The sequence below is a fragment of the Leuciscus leuciscus genome, assembly GCF_965113295.1.
Source record: "Leuciscus leuciscus genome assembly, chromosome: 2".
In the NCBI taxonomy this organism is placed as follows: Eukaryota; Metazoa; Chordata; class Actinopteri; order Cypriniformes; family Leuciscidae; genus Leuciscus; species Leuciscus leuciscus.
This window is the reverse complement of record NC_138726.1, coordinates 27,374,978-27,382,369: the sequence shown is the minus strand read 5'-3', so window position 1 is coordinate 27,382,369 and position 7,392 is coordinate 27,374,978.

Sequence of the window (7,392 nt, the reverse complement as noted above, 5' to 3'; positions counted from 1 at the left end):
AACATTGGATCCAGGTCTGCTTAATTTGTGGTCAGAGTGTTTTGCTCTCTAACTATTCTGAGTGGTCAGAAATCGTTTTGGTGGTTATTTCATGTAGGCCTAGTTAATGTACTTCAGTGCTGATGCGCACACACACACACACACACACACACACACACACACACACACACACACACACACACACACACACACACACACACACACACACACACACACACACACATTTTCTCTTGTTGCTCATGAGGAACGTGACAAACCAGAGACAGACCCATATGAACGGGCGGCCGCTGACACAGGAAGAAGGGTTGAGGCCAAACAGTTAAAGCCAGATTTCATCTCAGCCTTTATAACCCCCAACCTTGTGTCATTTTATCTCATTTTCATTCATTTCCTTTTATAGTTCAATACACAAAAAAAAAAAAAAAAAAAAAATCTTTCATGATTTACTCACCTTCATGTCCTTCTAATAATCTCCACACAGGTCTTTTCCATATAGTGCCCACAGATGCATTAACTTACTTGAGAACTTTAGTGTCAGATCATTGAATCAGTGAGTTGAACTCTGATTCATAAAATAATGAGTGAATTGTTCAGTCTTATTTGTGAATCAGATCAAATGGTTCATTAAAAAGAACCGGCACAAAATAATAAATAATGTTCAACTCTTATTCAATGTCAGATTCTGAAAGTTCTGTTTCTATGATGCCTAAACTTTGCAATCTGATTCAAATTTTCACTTGCATTTATATATTCCAAACAGGTATCCAGTCACCACATATAATGTCACCAAAGCTATCGTGAATAAAACTTTCACTTTTGCCTTGATGACATATCTAAAAATAAAGATAATATTTATGTCAGAAGATCTTTTTAGCAACTAATTTCAAAAGCAAAATAAAGCATCTAGATGCTTATTAGCATGCATAATACTAGGATATTGGCTGTTAATTGGTACTTTTAAAGCAGATATTATGCATTTATTCTTCAAGACCATATTCTACATCCCCCATATTCTACATCCTCATGCATCGCTTTCTGCCAGGACTTTTACGTGCTTTTCCCAAATCACTGACCTCGACGTCCGGGTTAGCGGTAGCATGAGCCGTCAGGCAAGAGTTATTTAAATAAACTCCTGATGTACTTACAAACTTTCCAATGCCTCGTTTTATGAGTACAGAACCTATTTGTACTACTGTAGAAGTTTGGTACCATTCTGGGCTTTATTAGTGGGGTAAATTACGAGATACATACTTGGATCCATTAGCGCCTGCACTAAGCCATCCGGCTGATTTCTCTAAATAAGCTCTAACTTAATCATGTTCAACCAAGGGAAAAAAAAGCTTCTGGGGGAGTGTTTGGCTCGAGGTCATGGTGCAAAGGAACCTAGGTTGAAATTACTCCGAACCATCCCTTTAATTTAGCATGCAGCAATGCAGAATTTACTCAGCATAAACTTCAAATGTATTTTGGTGACATTAAAATTGCAATTCAATTACACTGTAAGAGTGTTGAACATACATTAATATTATACTGATAACAAACTGAGGTCATACTTTTAGTGATTTTAAAATGCATTGCAATACCATTCCAAGGAAAGTGTGCTAATGGCATCATTGTGTGCTTCAAATACAATAACGTAATCTTTAGAAATAATAGCTTGGCACAGCTTAAAGGGGTCATATGATGCAATTTCTTGTTTTCCTTTTTCTTTAGTGTGTTATAGCTGTTTGTGCATACAAGAAAATCTACATCAGTGTGTGGGGGCAGAATTTCATAACATCGCCAAAATGAAAGCGTAACTTTGATTCTCGCTGTAGCCTATTATTATTATTATTGTTTAAAAAATATTATTATGGCCGGCCATGTCCGCCATGTCGTGGAGACGCTGTGTTTTTCGTTGCGAAAGCCAAACTACTTTGTTTGGCCTTCCAAAAGAGGACACAATTAGAAAAAAAGTGGTTAAGCTTTATTTACAACATGTTCAGTACAACCAAAATATTCGACTGTGTGCTGCACATTTTTCGGAGGACTGTTTCCAGAACATGGGAGAGTACAAGGCCGGCTGTGCACAAAGGCTGATTCTAAATACAGTCTGGCGCTTCTGACTCACAGTAAGTATTTTTTCATATTTTAAGAATTTGCTACTGACTATTCAAACGCGAGTTTTGAGCAGTGAGTAGCTCTTGTATGTTGTTTCTACAATCACAAATGCAAACATGGTTTTATGTTTACATAGTGTTCTCACACCTGTAGCGCGGCGCGATGCGTAAAAAGACAGTAGCCTTTTAGTCATTATAATCAGTAAATAAAACCTTACCAATCTGATACGATCCGGTCCAGTCGCGCTGGCAAAGTTGATCGATCAGCTTGGTCATCTGCATTTTCCGGATCAGATTCGGGCTCGAATTGATAGTTGTAGTATCAACAAACAACAATATCAACTGTCATTGCTTTGGGAGCTGATGTTCCAAATATGGAATGGTGCGTGGCATTTCTGTCACAAGCTTAAGATTTTTGTTATTTTGAGACGTATTCGGATTTGAAACAGCTTGAGGGAGTAAATGATGACAATTTAAATTTTTGGGGAGAACTATCCCTTTAATGTTAAAACAATAAAACACAAAGCGGAAATCACTCACTGCTCTTGACTGAGAACTTTAATAATAGCTTTAATAAGAATCAATGTATAATTTATACAGTGAAGTCGTCTATGTTGCGTTTTATTTTCATATTTGTTCATTTAATTTATTCAATGCTACTTTTAAATACACCTACTGTACCTGAAATAATAAAGCACTGTTTATTTAAATTATATTTTAAGTTATGCATGTGTAATGTGTATCTTTGTTCTTAATTTTGAATTACAAAGAAAATAATGACAAAGATTTTTATCTTCGCCACTTTGGCCTAAATGTCTGCCATTCTTTTTTATTTCATATTTTGTTACCTAAGGTTTTGTTTTTAAAATAAAGACATTATTGGCTGTAATGCTCAGTCACTTGCAAAATAGTAAAACCAGCATGAATTATGAACATGATATAGGGCCTACTATTTTTACAAAATAGTAAAACCAACATGAAAGGGAATCGTGATCAAATCGTGAATCGTGATTTTCCTGAAAAAAATCGTGATATGATATTTTTGCCATATCGCCCACCCCTACATAGCATCATCTAAAAATGATTGCATTGTTCTCAGATTTGAAATAGCTTACATGGTGAGACTTCCCTTGTAAAAAAAAAAAAACTATCCCAAAATGTATTTAAAATACATTTATTTCATATACTAAGTACAAATAAATGTACATTGACATATCGCTTGCGACTTACTGATATAAATATTATAATTAAACTTCATTTGGAGTAGGCTACTTCTTTATTGCACAATGCACATTTCTTAATATTAAGCCTAAAATGTGTTTTAATATCAGTATTAGTAAGGACAGTATGCTCACTGTAAAATATCATTCTTTAAATGCAAGATATTTGAAGTCTACCTAAATTGTACGTGCAATAGTTCCATTTTAGCACAATCACTAATCACAATACTTAAGTATATCTTTAGTTGGACTTCAGCACAATTTTCAGATAACTAAAGTGCATTAAGTACAACATTACTTGTTCCAATTTAGCATGGTTCTTGTTCCAATATGAACGTCAGTACATTCCAACAGTACAATTGCAGGCACATAACACACACAGTTTCTGCCAATCTCATGTTAATCTTTAGTACCTATAAAGTACTATTGCACCCTTCATATCTCCGAAGAGTCTTTAGTTTTATCAGATTTATAAAAGACAGATACAGCTGTATCGATTCTTTCCGAAAACAGTCGAGCTCCTGGAAGACGTGCCGTGCGCGGAGCTAATGAGTGACGAGCACAGAGTTTAAGATTAAACAACTGGACACTTTTATGGTGGTCATCTAAACAACTGCATTTAAACACACACAATACATCATCACATAATCACTGGATAACTTTAGATTCACTATAGACCTTATGCGCCAGAGAAACGAGGGCGCCGCCATCTTTAGAATATTGTCTTTGAACTTCCGTTTTTGCGGTCGCTCTCTATATTTTTATGGCATCGCTGTCCAGGAGTAATTAGCTTTTGAAGTGGATTTACTTAATGTAAAGTTAACAAAAGTTACCATGAGGAATGTAATGATTAAAGCAGATGTCTTAACAAATGTCAGTAGACCGGGAAGATTTTAAAACTAGCTGTTCATTCATAAATACGCAAGATCGCTGTGAAAATACAGACCGGAAGTCAAAAGACAACGAGCGCAGCGCTGAAAAGGGGCGGGGCTACATAAGGTCTATACGTTCGCGTTGTTTAAATTATATGCACGCCAACAAAACACAGACATTTGATGCAGTTTTACTTACCGCCTGTACCCTGGCAATCCAGAGTTCTCGCAAGAGCACAACTTGAATTTGCTCAGCGAGTTACTCTGATGTCGAGTAACGATGCTCATTAAATATGCCCCTCGATCTGAGCTGCACCAATCACATCGGGTTATCTGATATAGGCGGGCCAGAGGCGAGCTAAACAGATGACGACAGCGCTGTGACGTCGAAGTCATTAGTAAACATTGCAAGATGTTTATGGATGAATGCCAGTTGTTTGAAACGGCTTTGGCCGCTACAATGAACGAGTTAGACTTGGCTTTTTATCTAAAACAGGAACAGAAGACGCCGCTCGAATTGTTCGAATTGTCGAACCAAGTACGTTGATGGGCACGTGCTCTTGCTCTCTCTGATGTGTGTGTGCGCGCGCTCTTCCGGGAGAAGTGCCCATAAAAGGAATTCCGCACTTTATGACGTCATACAGGGCCATACTAAAAAAATAAACAAATCGGAAACTCAGGTTGCGTTCCAGTCCAATTTTAGACACGCACTTGCGAACTTCCCTAAGCATTTCCCTTAGCATTCCCAGGATGTCCTTCGAAAAAGAGTAAGGGTGTAACCCCGGCATCCTGGCCAAATTTGCCCAGTGGCCTCTGTCCATCATGGCCTCCTAATCATCCCCATATACTGATTGGCTTCATCACCGTCTCCTCTCCACCAGTAAGCTGGTGTGTGGTGGGCGTTCTGGCGCAATATGGCTGCCGTCGCATCATCCAAGTGGATGCTGCACATTGGTGGTGGTTGAGGAGATTCCCCCCTTCTATGTAAAGCGCTTTGAGGTCTCAGAAAAAGCGCTATATAAATGTAACAAATAAAAATTATAAATTCCCCTCAGGGGAATCCTTGCCGCCATTTTGAAGTGCATTCATGAAGTGGACGAAGATAGTTTATATGGACAGACCCTCGCTCCCTCGATTTTGACCAAAGTCTACTTCATATGTACATTTCAGGCAGCTCCAAATACCACAATGCAACACGATTGTGATGTCAGTGCATATCGCGTTTAATTTACCCCACCACAAACAACTCTATGATATATTAATATATATATATATATATATATTTATTTATTTATTTATTTTAAAATAAAATCAAACAACTCAAACACACCTATATACATATAGAATGCTGCATTAAACAATTTCGTAAGAGAAAAAAAAAATAAAAAAAATAAACCCCATAGTGGATACTAGTGATCAAGGGCTTAGCACGTTCCAATTCAGCCTATTGCAAAGGTTCCGCCAGTAGTGGGCACTCATGCAACGTAAGCAATGACGTACATCCGACGAGACAGAGGGAAGTTAGCGAGTGAAGGGCATGACCATTTTAGGCCCTGTCCCAAATGGCACACTTATTATGCACTTTCGGTCTTGTGAACTTACAATGGCTGCCGCGTGCATGTGTCCGTTAAGTCCGTGAGACCAGGGTGTCCCATTTGTCATTTTAGGCCTCAGAAGGGTGCTCACAAGCGCCCCCTTTGCGGTCGATATGCGCCCTCGATGCGCACTTTTGCCGAGCCCGTACTGATGCGAGCTCCGCAGCAGACTTCTTCCCGACAGTCAAAGCGGCATTACGTCACGAAAGACCACGAGTGCTTAGGGTGCCATTTGGGACAGGGCCACGAACGCAGCCTTTTACGAATCCTGAAGGAGTGTAGGCTATTTGGCACAGAAATACTACATCAATGTCCAACTCGTTTTTTGAAACTTTGGCCATGTATGTTTATCATGAAAAGCCAACTCTTTAAAATTGTAAATATGACAGAATGCATGAAATTGCCTTAGACATCCCCTTTATAAATCTGTAAATGTATTTGTAGTATACTTAGCATAAAATAAATGTATTTCAAATTCATTTTAGTATATTTATTTGTCACTAGGGAAAACTATCAAGTGGCTTAGAAAGACTCTTATTGTGTTTTATTGGAGCTTCACAGACAAAGACAAAATATTCCTTTGACAACAGCCTTTTTCGGTTTTATTTCACTAGGCGAAACTAGAGACAGAGAGATGGGAGCATTAGCCCCAGTAATGATAATGAAAGACCGCAGCTGCACTGAGTTACAAATAGCTTTTATATAAGACAGCACAGCCACAGATAAATAACAAGTAGTTCACAGAATATAAACTTGCACTTTGTAACACTGATCATGTCTATCAATGCAAAGTGTACTACAATGCTAACAGTATGACATTATGATCCCATACACACACACACACACACACACACACACACACACACACACACACACACACACACACACACACACACACACACACACACACACACACACACACACACACACTCTCACAAAAACATCACGAAGAGCAGCCAGGCCAACGAGGCAGTGCTGTCTCCATGACAACTGCCTAGAATGTGTAGATCAGCATGCTTGTCCACATCTCTGCTGCTCTCTGTCTCTCTCTTGTTTCCTCTTGGACCATCTCTTTCCCTCGATCTGTCAATCTCTTCATCTCCCACTGGATGAAGATGTTTCTTCTGGATCACTGTGCAGCACAGCAGACATCAGAGAGATGTAGTGTGAGTATCAGAGGAGAACACTGAAGATCTTTTGAACAGTTATGCAGTTCATGTGATAAGAAACATTGTTGATGTGGAGTAAAACAGATGTAGGTATGAACCAGAATTCACATTTTTATAAATATGAAAAAAATATAAAATAATATATATATATATATATATATATATATATATATATATGAACTGAATGAACATTTTTAAACATAAATGTAAATATATGAATATAAATATCTATGATATTAGACCATTTACAGTATAAGTGTACTGTACACATCAATCATTCAGAAGTTTGGAGTCAAAACTGAAATACTGTTACCATTAAAAAAAAAACTGTTTTGTATTTGAATTGAATATGTTAAAATGTAATTTATCGCTGTGATCAAAGCTGAATTTTCAGCATCATTACTCCAGTCTTCAGTGTCACATGATCCTTCAGAAAT